The 13,885-nt window shown below is 29.9% G+C and overlaps 1 long non-coding RNA gene across 1 annotated transcript; it reads left to right on the top strand.

Annotated features, from left to right (window-relative positions):
- Positions 1–2,824: 2,824 nt before the first annotated feature.
- Positions 2,825–4,324, top strand: LOC133038865 (uncharacterized). The gene is made up of 4 exons (XR_009688431.1): positions 2,825–3,033; positions 3,542–3,722; positions 3,795–3,893; positions 4,000–4,324. It is a non-coding gene; the product is annotated as an uncharacterized LOC133038865 (long non-coding RNA).
- Positions 4,325–13,885: the final 9,561 nt, after the last annotated feature.

The following is a 13,885-nucleotide window of genomic DNA, read 5'->3' as shown; positions in this document are numbered from 1 at the left end:
TGGATTCTATACTTTTGGGCAACTACTTCTTGGTTATTCAGAAAGTAACCCTAGTAATTAAGGCAAGTTGGAATAGTGCCACAAATGTATAGAACTTTCCTTAGACTAAATAAATATCTTTCCTGCAACTTTTAACATTCAGTCTCTCTCTGGTAGACTAAGAGATTTCAGATAGGTTTTTACACTTCTCCAAAATCACTAATCCACCCCCAAAGTAATCACCATCTCATCAGCAGACTTTTTAGCACACAGGCAAGTCACCAAATCTGATGTGGTGTAGTCTAAGAGTTTCAAAACCACCCTTATTGACTAACATATAGTTCCTCTTTTTAATCTTAAAATTTACTTGATTGTCTTCCAATGTTCATCTCCTGGATTAATCTGATACCTACTCATTACTCCCACTCAACAGCAGGTGTCTGGTCTAAGGCATACAAAAGCATATCTGAGACCTCTCACTGTTGATTTAAGAAATTCTTCCATGGCTTTATCTTCTCTGGAATAGTTGAGACTTTTCCTTAGATAAATAAAATCTATATCTAAGAAGTTGTGAAGCTTCTATAGATTGCCATTAAAAGGAAAATGCTTTAGCATCTTACTAAAGTAAGTTGCTTGCATTAGAGTTATGAACGAAAATACTAGGAGCAGGAAGTTTTGTTAAGTCCATTGAATAGACTTATGAACGAAAATTTCCTTTCATGTTCTTGTAACAGAAAACTTTAGGTTACTCCATGTGAATGGATCAAACCATAGTTCTATTGGCTTTCTTCTTAGTTTCTTATCTTGACAATCCATTACTTGTTTAAACTCACAATGGATTTTAATCACTAGTATCTTCAAAGTCATAAGAAGGTAAAGTTCCTTGAAACTCTCCCATTACGACAAGGTACCGTGAATTATGTCTAAGAAAACTAAATGGTATTGACCTCTTCGGTTGTGTTAAGACAACAGAGGCAGTGGGATCATCTTGTAACGAATAAGATGATAGAACACTTATGGAATCAAGAAAAAATATCTCCTTTATTTGCTACTTTATTTTCAGACTTAGTAATTTTCTTAGAAAAGTAGTATTTGTTTAAACAAACACAATCTTATCTAATGATTATGGGATGCTCCACCCCTAATTACTTAGAATAGCTAACAAACATGCAAACCAGGGTTAGCAGTTCTAGCTTTTCTTAAAATTTTGATTAGGTCATCCATGAATCTAGTAATGATTTACATTAAGTATACAACCATTGCATCATTCTGAAATTTTATTACCATATAAGGATTTAGGCAACGACTAGTAACTAATCATCAATTCGCAACTCGAATTTCTGGGGAGGTAAGTTTGGATATAATTCAAAATCAAATTAATGATCTTTGAAATACATATCTACTAACTTTTTCTCCACCCCTATCAGTTCGCAAGATCTTTAACCACTTACCATTTCTAGAAATTCATGAAATTTTTCAAACATTTCAAATTTGTTTTGCATAAGGTTAAATCTAGAGTTATCGTTTTAAGAATACAACGAAGACTCATATCCACCCCTGAATGTACATCCATCTGCTAATGAGATGAACTTAATTTCACTGGATATAGGCATATTAACTCTTTGCATAGAATGATCTTGTCAAAACCACTATGAACAAGATACAAATGCCATAGATTTATAAAATATGTGGTTGGATCTTTTGATGGCTTAAGTTTAGTTACATCAAAGAGTTCTTAGAATAGTTCAAGTGGATTCTGGTCACAGAATACTAAACTCATACAGTGTAAATACATTGAAAGAAAATGGTTATGAAACACTTGTGAAAGTGTAACTGTATAATGAGTAATTCTTTCTTGGACCACCACTACTAATCTAACTCTATGATTTGCCCATACAAGTAGGAGATTTCTAAGATTGAGGATTTATATCATTTTGGGATAGAATTTCAGAAATATAATCAAGTTCGTCATTTAATTTCTTAAGAGAAAATATAAAATGACATGAAATGATTTATAGACCATTCATCCAATGATATGTTATTAAGCTGATTCGAAATGAATAAGCTAAGAGGAATTAGGATAATTTTGTTTTAAATAAGAATCTAACGATGCTCCGATTAGCGAGAGTCAAAGTAATCTTATTTATTCAATCTTCTTGTTTCATATTGTAAAATACTAGTCTAAGGTGTCTGTTGGGTTTTATGCCCTAAATAAAACTCATTTCAATATAATCAGATTTACTTATTAATATAGATAAGAAATAACATTTAATGTTGCATGGTTCACATGATTTATTTCATGATTATATGTACATAATGTATGAATTCATCTGAAACCCTTTTCACATACTTGATCCTGTTTATTGTGTCGTCAACACATTGGAAAGTAAACATGACTATGTGAATATTTGATTGCCATTTTATTATAATTGTCTCTGATTATTGTAGAGATTGAATATTTGTTTATTATCATTTTCTTTTGGATATTTGTATCTTTTGAGTAAAGATGTTGATGCTTGAATATTCATTCAGTGAATCTGAGCTTAACTTTTGTGAACTATTTGTCCTAATGGTCACAATGCCTAATGAATGATTTACAGGTCATTGAATATAGGTATCAAGATTAGTTAATTTCGTGGTAAGCTATTCTGATTTTCTCTCCTTTGCATGATTGAAAGTCATCTGGTTTTGACACTTGTTCATGTTATGTCATATGAAATTGTTGGTTTAACTTTCATGTTACTTGCACTCATATGGAAGTTTGATTTTCCACTTTCATGATTCTGAATATTGCTATCCTTAATGATAGTTCGTACCTTCTTGTCCAATCCAATGAACAACTTACTTCTAGTTTTAAAGAAATAACATTGCATGATATAATATGGCATTAACAAGTACCATCATACAATATCAAAGGATAGGGTGAAACCTTCTCCTCTTTTGGATAGTTAGAAGCTAGCTGAAATCTTTACTACTGGAACCATACTTGGTGGTTACTTGGCAATGATGGCAATTATTTTCTTTTGGACAACATACAAGACAGACTTCTTTGCTGTGAGTAATTTGTCCATTGTACCTTCATTTGTTTGGAATTTTCTTTGCCAACCTTTCATTACTATAACTCATTCCTTTTTCTTTTTTTAGCATATATTTGGGGTTTTTAGCTCACTGTAAATTTGCTTCTTTAGCCTTAAATTAAGAGTTAGTTACTTAGTGATCAGAGTATAGAAGGAATTTAAAAAGAAAGAAAAACCCTTATAGTTTGATAGATACTTTATTTTTTTTACAATAATTTAGCCGTTAATATTTGTTGCTTTAATGTTCTTGATGTTTCATTTGTGACTCTAACAAAGGTAATATATTAAAATTTATATTTCAGGCAAGAACTTCAAGCTTTGTAAGAAAATGTGAAAACGAATGAGCTTTAATATTCAGCTTTAATTAAATAAAAAAATTGAAAATAAAATTTACTAACACTTATTACTTTGGTTATTAAGTAAAAAGTGATCTAATACTTAATCTAATTAACTTTTTTTTTTGTTTTTGTTTTTGGAATACATAGTGAGCATTGGATGTTGATATTATTGGTGCCCGACTCTTATTGGTTATGTTTCATGGATCCTAAAAACTCACACTTGAGTAATCGACCTGATATTAGAGAAACGGTCACATTGGTATTTCAAACTTACTACAGTGCGATAAGGAAAGAAATTCCACCGAAGCTAAAAGTTCGACGCCCAACTGTACGTATTCTTTATTTTAAATTTCCATTATATTTTATTAAGATTTTTATTAATTTAAAGAAAAATCTTTAGTGTTCACATCAATCGGAAGACACCGAATGTGGATATTATGTAATGAAGATGATGAAAGATTTAATTCAAGCTTCGAATCGGAAACACTTTTTGGCCGAGGTACATAACATACAAACTATATAACATGTCATACATTATTATTATTATTAAGAATGAATATGATGATAACTTTAGTTAATATATTATTTATCTTTAAATTTTGTAGTTAAGTGATGCAAAGTATACAGAAGAAAAAATTGATGAAGTGAAAGAGCATTGGGCAAGTGAGATATTATCGGTTATTCAAACTTACCGACGTTAGTTGTTTTTTGTTTTAATAGGGCAAGTGAGATGTTATCGGTTATTCAAACTTACCGATGTTAGTTGTTTTTTGTTTTAATAGATCAATAGTTATTATATAATTTTATAGTTATGGATTTATTAGTATAATGAACTAATATGTAATATTTATTAATTTTGTTGATGTTAATTATTATAATGGTCTAATTTATAAATTTTATATTTAGTCAATTAAAATTATTATTGTTATATTTAATTGTATTTGTATATAATTAATATAAATTATTATTTATAATATATAAAATTTGAATTAAAATAATTAATTATTTTATTTTTTTAAAAAAATATTTAATATAGTGGCACTTTTGGTGTGTCACTAACTCTAAAAATATTAATAATAAAAAAAAAATAGGATATAGTGACACTCTTTGTGTGTGGCTGTTACCTTTTTAGTCTGGCAAAACCTGACACTATATTCCTACAGTGACGCGCAAAAAACGAGTGCAATAGGTTTTAGTGACACGTGTGGAGTGTCACTAAAAACTGCCTTTCCAGTCAGCTTCATTAGTGACACGCGTTGAAGTGTCACTAAAAGGTTTCAGTGACACGTGTGGAGTGTCACTAAAACCCAATTTTCTAGTAGTGTTTCCTAGATTTATCAAACATAGGGTTTTACTGATATGATATTCTACAACATAGTTTACTTGCATTTGGAGAAGTGCTATGTTCTTTCCAGAGCATTGGTTAAAGTAAAGCTCAGGTTGGATGCATGGAGTATGCATCGGAAGGGACCGATATTGAACTTTGACTTAGATTTATTAAACTTACCGTAATATCTATTCAAGTCAATATCGCATAGTTGATCCTAGATCAAATGATCTTAATCTTGTTATGATTAGGCTCAATCTCAGGAGGCTATTCGTGTTCTTTGACTTGTTAGTTAAGCCTACTTTTAGGTCAGGGTGATACGTACATTTTGGGAACACGGTAGTGCAATTGAGTGGGAGCGCTAGCATAAACATGGAATCTATAGCTTCTATCTGGCGAATAGTAAGCAAAGGATGATCTCCTTCGAGCTTGACCAAACGAACATAAATGGTGGAGTACTCATTTCACATAAGCTGAAATATCATTTATACGGGGTCAAGTGTTTTAAGGATAAAATACATTGTAGGGTGTAACGGTAATCTAATCCCTTTACAGTGTAGATCATTCATATAGAGGATCATTGATCACATTAGGATTATAACAATGGATAACTAATGATGCATCTATATGGTGGAACATATAGAGCATTCTATATACTGAGAGTGCAATTCTAAGTTCTATGCGTGGATTCAACGAAGAATTAATAAGTTAGTGAGTTTTAGTGCTAAATTCTTGATCTACTTATTGGAAGCTCGGTTATATAGACCCATTGTCCCCGCACTAGTTGAGATAATATTGCTTGTAGGACTCATATAATTGGTTTTGATTAATCAATTATAATTCTGAAATTAGACTATGCTATTTGTGACTTTTTCACTAAGTAAGGGCAAAATTGTAAAGAAAGAGTTTTAGGGGCATATTTGTTAATTACGATACTTTGTACGGTTTAATTAATAAATATGATAAATGACAATATTATTTAATAATTATTTATAGTTATGAAATAGTTAGAATTGGCATTTAAATGGTTGAATTAGAAAATTGGCGTTTTTGAGAAAATCAGATGCAGAAAAGATAAAACTGCAAAATTGCAAAAAGTGAGGCCCAAATCCACTAAGCATGGCCGGCCACTTTTGTAGGAAATTTAAACTGATATTTTCATTATTTTAATGCCAAATAATTCAAACCTAACCCTAGTGGAATGCTATAAATAGATAGTGAGGGCTTCAGGAAAATTACACTTTTCTTCTCACACTTCTGATTCAGAAAAACCTGAGCCTTCTCTCTCCCTATCTGGCCGACCACTCCCTCTCTCTTTCTTTCCTCTTGAATTTCGAAATTCTTAGTGTATGAGTAGTGCCCACACACAGCAAGTGATACCTCAACCATAGTGAGGAAGATCGTGAAGAAAGACTTTCAGCAAGAAGGAGTTTCAGCATCAAGGATTCAGAGAAAGAGATCCAGGTTCAGATATTGATAATGCTCTGCTGCAGAAAGGAATCAAGGGCTAGATATCTGAACGGAAGGAGTCATTATATTCCGCTGCCAATGTAAGGTTTCCTAAACTTTATATGTGTTTATTTCATCGTTTTAGAAAGTTCATATTTAGGGTGTTAATAAACATACTTGTGAGTAGATCTAAGATCGTGGTAAAATAATTTCCAACAGTGTCATCAATTGATGAACAGCTAGATGTTGCATATACAATATTTATCTTTCGAGATCTAACACTATTATGTTAGTCTAATGGTGAAAATCCATTAGTGATTTATCTCATTAGAAAGACAAACCAAGTTAGACCAACAATGAAGATTCGAAATTAAACTACAATTTAATAGCAGAAAATAACATGGTTCAATACAAATTCATACACAATTCAGAAATTATGAAGCATATAGCAAGTAGGAATGACAAGTGAAAATACTAAAACATACAATCCTAAATAATTTCCAAGGTTTTCAACAAACTGATATCAGTGTCCCGTTTAGGCGAAAGTCAAAGCTAACATCCATTGAATAGAGTTGTCAGCTCATCTAAAATGATCAACATTCTAGCAACCTTTTATTCGATCAAGATTGGAATCCGCGTTGTCCCGTTTAGGCGAGAGTCAAGGCTATTCTATCTTATGAGCTTCCACCATTGTTTTGTATTCTTGCAAGTCTTATACAGTCGCCACCATTAGGGTGATCATAAACTATATAAAAAACTTACAAGATTACTTATCTTTCGAGATTAAACGGTGCTAACTTGCTAATGAACGTTCCTCCATTAGGGAGGATTACTCACTAAAACAATAGCTATGTAAAACCAACAATAGAGATCGAATATCCTAATAATAATAAAGCTCATTATTTAATGAAGGTTGTATTTTCTTCTAATATTTATTTTAATCAATTTATTTTAAATATATATTTATTTAATTCAAATTTCCAATTTGGAATGAAAAATTCCAAATATAAATTTTAATTTAATATATATAAATTATACTTAGATGGATATGAAAATAACGTCAATTATTTCCATCTTAGTAATAATTTCCATAAATATTTAGAAAATTATTCAATTAAAGTTGTTTCAAAATTAATTTAAATTAATTTACAACTCAAATTTAATTTTCTATAAATATATATTGCATTTCGAAAAATAAAGTGTATAAGAATACTACTTTCGAAAATGCTTTTAAAATAAAATAAAAATAAATCCTGGAAAATTAATCTAATTTTATGTTGGCCAAAACTTAATAACAATTAATTTTCAACAAAAAATATAATTTTCCTATTTAATTAAATATCTAAGAAAAATTTCAAATATTTAAGTATCATGATTAAAAATCAACTTAAATATTAATTTTCCATTTAATTAAATACACTAGAAAAATACTTCAAGCAAAACAGATAATATCTATCTAGACTTTCATAGACTAATTAATTCAATTTCTAATTATAATATATTTTAGTTCATTTATTTTAATTAATCATTAAATGAAAAAATCAATCTTTTAAGTTAGTCCAAAATTAAATAAATAATTTTCAACTTTAATCTATTTTTCAAATAAAATTCAAAATTTCTGCATTAAAGAAATGCAATTTCGAAATTTTGGGAAATGATTAATAGAATAAAATAAAATATATTTTGAAAATTATTAAGCTTTAAGTTATTCTGAAATAAGATTCCAAACTTAAGATAATTTTCAACTTTAATTAAATAACATGAAAATAATAATATTTAAGTATCATGATGAAAATCAACTTAGATATTGAATTTTCAATTTAATTAAATGTATTAAATTCAAGAAATAAATAATTAAGTATAGAGGAAACTTAATTATTAATTCTAGTTTAATACTAGGAAAATATACTAAACTTAGATTGTACCAAAATTAATTATGAGACAATTAATTTCACAATCAATGATATTTTCCTATTTAATATTAGAAATAATAACTAGTACTAGAAATAACTATCTAGAATATATCATTAACTAAGTGTTTTTCTAAAATTAACTTTAAAATATTAAATGAAAAATAAATTTCATATATTTTAAAAGTTAATTATGTTGCTAATTCAATTTTAATTAGGTTAGACTAATATAATTAACCTAATACAATTATTTAAATAAGGCTAATGGGCCTTCACAATTGGGGTAGTTCATGTGAGGGGGAGCTGGGTTCAGTATGTCGTACCCACTTCTATTGGCCCCCAACTCTCACACAAGGCCCAAAAGAGAGGAATTTAACCTTAAAATAAACAATTGTTATTCATTGAATAAACCCAAATCTAATTTGGCCTAAATAAATTTACTTATGTCAAAATTTATTTTAGCAACCTAGTCCATTTACTTAGTAAAAACTTAAATGGGCTTCCTATATGCATCTAAGCCCAAAAGCAAACATATAGGCTCACACAGGTCAAATAATTTGGATGGGCCCTATCATGTTACTAGGTTTACACAGATGAAAGAAGTACAAAATTTACCTGTTACAAATTATTTATAAGATCTATCGTCAACTGGACTATGATTAAAATCAGATCATTGGATCTGTCAACAAGTTAATCATAGCAATTTAGATCAGATAAATAATAGGTTTGTAAGAAAAAATTTGAATAAACAATATTAATAAACAAACATTGTCCATGTAACAAATGTGAAAATAAGATATTAATATAATTAAATTATTATTCTTAAACTAACCAAATAAAGGAAACTAATTTTAAAATATCTAGGTTTATTTGAATCAAATTAAATTAAATATCTAATAAGATCAATGATTTGAAAGGAAAGAATCTTCAATATCACATTCAGATCTTATAATTTAACAAAATAAACCAATTTTAAAATAGATTTGGTTAGATAATTATTATTTTAGGAATAAAATAATAAATGAATAATAATTACCATAATTATATGTCAAAATATCTCAAATTAAGCAATATTCAAATCTCTACAAAAAATATCTATGTTATTTAAATATTTAAGATATGATTTATAAATTTCTAATAAGGAAAAAATGATATATATATAGAAAAAATATCATTTTTAAACTTATAATTTATAAATAATTAAATATTTAACAAAATAACAAATTTTGAATTTGAAAATATTATGGTAAGTATATCTATAAAAATATATATGTTAATTTCAAATTTATTAATTATTTAATTTGTCATATAAGATAATTTTAATATAATATTTTAAATAAAAAAGATAAATTTATCTTTAAATTTAAAATATGTTAAATATCAAAATATCTAATCTTATAATTAAATAATATATAAATATTAAAGAAGTTAACAAATTTTTAAATCGGACCATAATAGGAAATATTTAAAATTAGAAACATTCCAAAATAGAAATATTTAAAAATTGGAAAAATTCAAAAATAAGAATATTTAAAATTGGAAACATTTCAATTTAGAAATGTTTAAAAATGGAAAAATGAATTTCGGGAAACAATCCCATGAAAAAATTGGATTTTTGGGGAAAAACCTACAAAATTCGCAATTTGTAGGGGCTGACACGATAGGCTGCATGCATCAGCCATGATTTCCAATATTCCAAAATTCATATCTTTCTCAATTTTTATCGGAATCGAGTTCCGTAAAAAACAAAATTTCTTAATTTTTCACAAGGAATCCAACACATGAACCAACATGAAACCATCCAAATCAACACAAAAACATATAAATCATCGTTTTAATTCATATTACATGAAAGTAAATCATTATCATGGCTCTGGTGCCAGTTGTTGGAAATTATTTTACCAGGATCTATTTACTATCATGTATGTTTGATTAACAACCTAATATGAATTTTAAAATAATGAAAATAAACACATATAAAGTTAGAAAACCTTACAGTGGGTGCAGCGAAATAATATGACTACTTCCGTTCAGATCTCTAGCCATTGATTCCTTTCTGTAGCAGAGCATCACCAAGATCTGAACCTGGATCTTCTTTTCTCCTTCTTTGATGCATAATTTCCATAGTCTTACATACTATGATTGAGGTACCACTTGATGTGTGTGGGCACTACTCTCTCACACGGATTTCAAAAATTTTCTCTCTTTTTCTCTCATAATTTCGTGTGATATGAAGCATTCAAAGACATTATAAGAGAAGAGAGAGAGGGGCGACTTTATATAGGAAAAGGGAAGAGCTCAACTTTCCAAATAAGCAGTTTCCTCTTTTACTATGTAATTGATTAACTGCCTTATTTAGTGTGATCCACCACTTTCCTATTTTTTCTAGGCTTTGATTAGCAATTACATGACAATTAAAATTGAAAATAATAATTTTGAAACACACAAATAGGTGGCCGACCATAGGGTGAAATGGGCCTCACTTGGATTTTGCAGTTTCCTCAATTTTATTTCTATTTCTCTAAAAATGGCATTTTTCCAATTCTAATCATTTAAATGCCAAAACTAATTATTTAATAACTAAAATAGATTTTTAAATAATATTGTCATTTAAAATAATTATTAATTAGACATACACAGTCTCTTAATTAATAATTAAACCTAGAAACCCTTTTATTTACGATTTCATCCTTACTAAGTGAGAATTCATAAAGTAGACATAGTCTAACTTTTAGAATTATAATTGATTAATTAAAATCAATTAACTGAGTCTTACAAGCAGTATGGTCTCAACTAGTATGGGGACTATTGGTCTATATAACCGAGCTTCCAATAAGTTGAACCGAATTTACCAAGTAAATTCCCTAACTTATTAATTCCTCATTGAATCCACACTTAGAACTTGGAATTGCACTCTCAATCATATAGAACGCTCTATATGTTCCATGATACAGAAACGTTATTAGTTATCCATTGTTATAACCCTAATGTGATCAATGATCCTCTATATAGATGATTTACACTGAAAAAGGCACTACTGTACCGCTACACCTTCAATGTATTTTATCCTTAAAACACTTAACCCTGTATAAATGATATTTTAGCTAAGTGAAATGAGATCTCCACCATTTATCTTCGTTTGATTAAGCTCGAAGGAAATCATCCTTTACTTTCTATTTGCCAAATAGAAGCTATAGATTCCATATTTATGTTAGCGCTCCCACTCAATTGCATTACCGTGTTTCCAAAATGTACGTATCACCCTGACCCAAAAGTAGGCTTAACTAACAAATCAAAGAACACGAGTAACACTCTTGAGATTGAACCTAACCATATCCGGATTAAGATCATTTGATCTAGGATCAACAGGTGATATTGAATTGAATAGATATTACGGTAAATTTTAATATATCTAATCAAAGTTCAATATCGGTCCCTTCCGATGTATACTCCATACATCCGATACTGGTAAACTTTGCCAATGTCCTGGAAAGGACATAACACTTTTCCAAGGTGTAAGAATACCTATCGCTGATTATACCATGTCAGTCTAAATCCAGTGTTCTGAAAAATCAGGGAATAAACTTTTGAACATATAATTAAGATTATATTCCACTGTGCTGACAATACTATAATCTTAGCAAATTCATATGTTCTGGACTTAAAAAGAATTCATACATTATATACATATAATTATGAAATAAATCATGTGAACCATGCAACATAAAATGTTATTTCTGATCTTTATTAATAAGTAATTCTGATTATATTGAAATGAGTTTTATTTAGGGCATAAAACCCAACATCAACATGATTGAGTAATGAGTTGATCTAACACAAATCATCACCCACTTAACAAACTTTACAAATCATCAGCTTCTTTTTTTCTTCTTTATTTTTTTATGTTTTTGAGGGAGAGAGAGAAAGTAAAACTTGGTTAATAAAAAGACAACTATATATATATACAAGTAAACACAAATCAAGGTGGCCAAATACAGTCTCACTCAAATGGCACACTTTATAGTTAGCAACTAATATTTTCATTAATTTATCACCATTCTTATACTTCCTAGGTGTGGTATAGATCCTACAAATGAAAAAGTCTACCCAATCGTCTTTTCTAGAAGTTTGTCGCACACGGATGCCAGTCTCGGAAGGAGTCTTCTAGGATGATAGTCGAGTCCAGAAGGGAGTTCCCGGATGTCTACTATGTCCTCTCTGGGTTCAGTCTTCAGGATAGCTAGCCTTCCCCTGGAAAGGAGTTCCAGATGGCTAGTTAGCCCTCCTGGAATGTGAGATCCAGATAGTCGACTCCAGCAGACTATATCCTATCTGGAAGCCTCATCGGCGAGTGTCCGTGGTCTGTGAGTCCGGGAGCTCATATACGTTTTCGGAGGCTCTGGTACTTAAGCTAACGAGTGTACTATGCTAAATGAGGAGTTGGTTAAGTTAGTCATTTCTAACTAACTTAACAACCTCATTTCTTGCAACCACCAACTTTAGGATCTTGATCCTAAAACTATAAATACCACCTTGACTAGTTATTTTGTAATAGAAGAACATGGACTGGAAATACACGATTGAGATACATGAGTTTGAGAATTTTGTTCAGATGAGATTAAGAGGTAGAGATAAAGGTGAAGAGAAAAGAGAGATCGGGTTTGGGTTTTGTAATAATAATCTTCTGTAGATGAAGAAGATTCTTGGGTGTAAAGTGTCAGAGTTGAAATAATTTGAGAGAACTCAACAGATAATCTCGTCTCGACTGTATTGTACCTATTCTTGCTTAATCAATAAAGGAAGATTACGGCGGTATTCTAGAACTGGAGTAGAGCCATAGATCATATCAATCTATAAGACTTGAACCAGTATATTTCTTAGTGTTGATTTCTTTATTTTATGCAGTTATTGTTTTTTGGTTTTTACATACTCTGTTTGCCCTTGTTTTACTGTCGGTTGTTGTTCTCGATTTGATAATCTTGTTATTGCTAATTGTTTGATTGTTTAATGTTTTGATCATCTTGTATCCGCACCATTAGTCATAATTTTTCCATAAATTAGAGCTTGGTAATCGATCAAGATCGCAGAATCAAGATTCTTTTGGCTGTAATTCTTGAAGAAACTTTGAATGTCATCAATGGCGAGATTCGAATTGGAGAAGTTCGTTGGAACTATGGACTTTGCACTATGGATAGAAAGTCTAAAAGGAATCGTAGTGTACTAGAAAGTTTCAAAGTTTCTTGGAGACGAAAAGTTGTCGGCAGAAAAGAAGCCAGAGGAAAGGCAGAAATAGAGGAGATGGCGTACTACACGATCATCATGTATCTATCAAACATTGTTCGAGGGAAAATCATCGCAGAGAAGACAACAAAAGGTGTTTGGAATAAACTAGAAGAATTATACTTGAAACCATCGATTGCTAGCAAGATTTATTTGCTACAAAGGTTATTCGATTTTAGAATGATTTCTTCCCTTTCTTTAGATGAGAATATTGATTGACTTAATGAGATTATTGTAGGTTTGGCTAACATAAATCACAAGGTTGATAAAGAAAGCAAGCCCATCATCTTGTTGAGATCACTTCTAATAGCATATTACGAAGTCAAGGCAGCCATCAAGTATGGCACTGATGTTATTGCTGCACTCTTGTCAATAGATTTCAAGTTACAATTGGAGAAGGAATCCAAGAAAGAAGAAGTGTACTTGGAAAGAGGAAGATCGCGCAAGAAAGGAAGTTCGAAGAGTAAACTGTTGGGTTTTATACCCTAAATAAAACTCCAATTCAATGTAATCCAATTCATTCAA

This window comes from Cannabis sativa, chromosome 6, assembly GCF_029168945.1.
Source record: "Cannabis sativa cultivar Pink pepper isolate KNU-18-1 chromosome 6, ASM2916894v1, whole genome shotgun sequence".
Classification (NCBI taxonomy): domain Eukaryota; kingdom Viridiplantae; phylum Streptophyta; class Magnoliopsida; order Rosales; family Cannabaceae; genus Cannabis; species Cannabis sativa.
The sequence above is the reverse complement of the archived record's forward strand: the minus strand, read 5'-3'. Positions and strand labels throughout refer to the sequence as shown.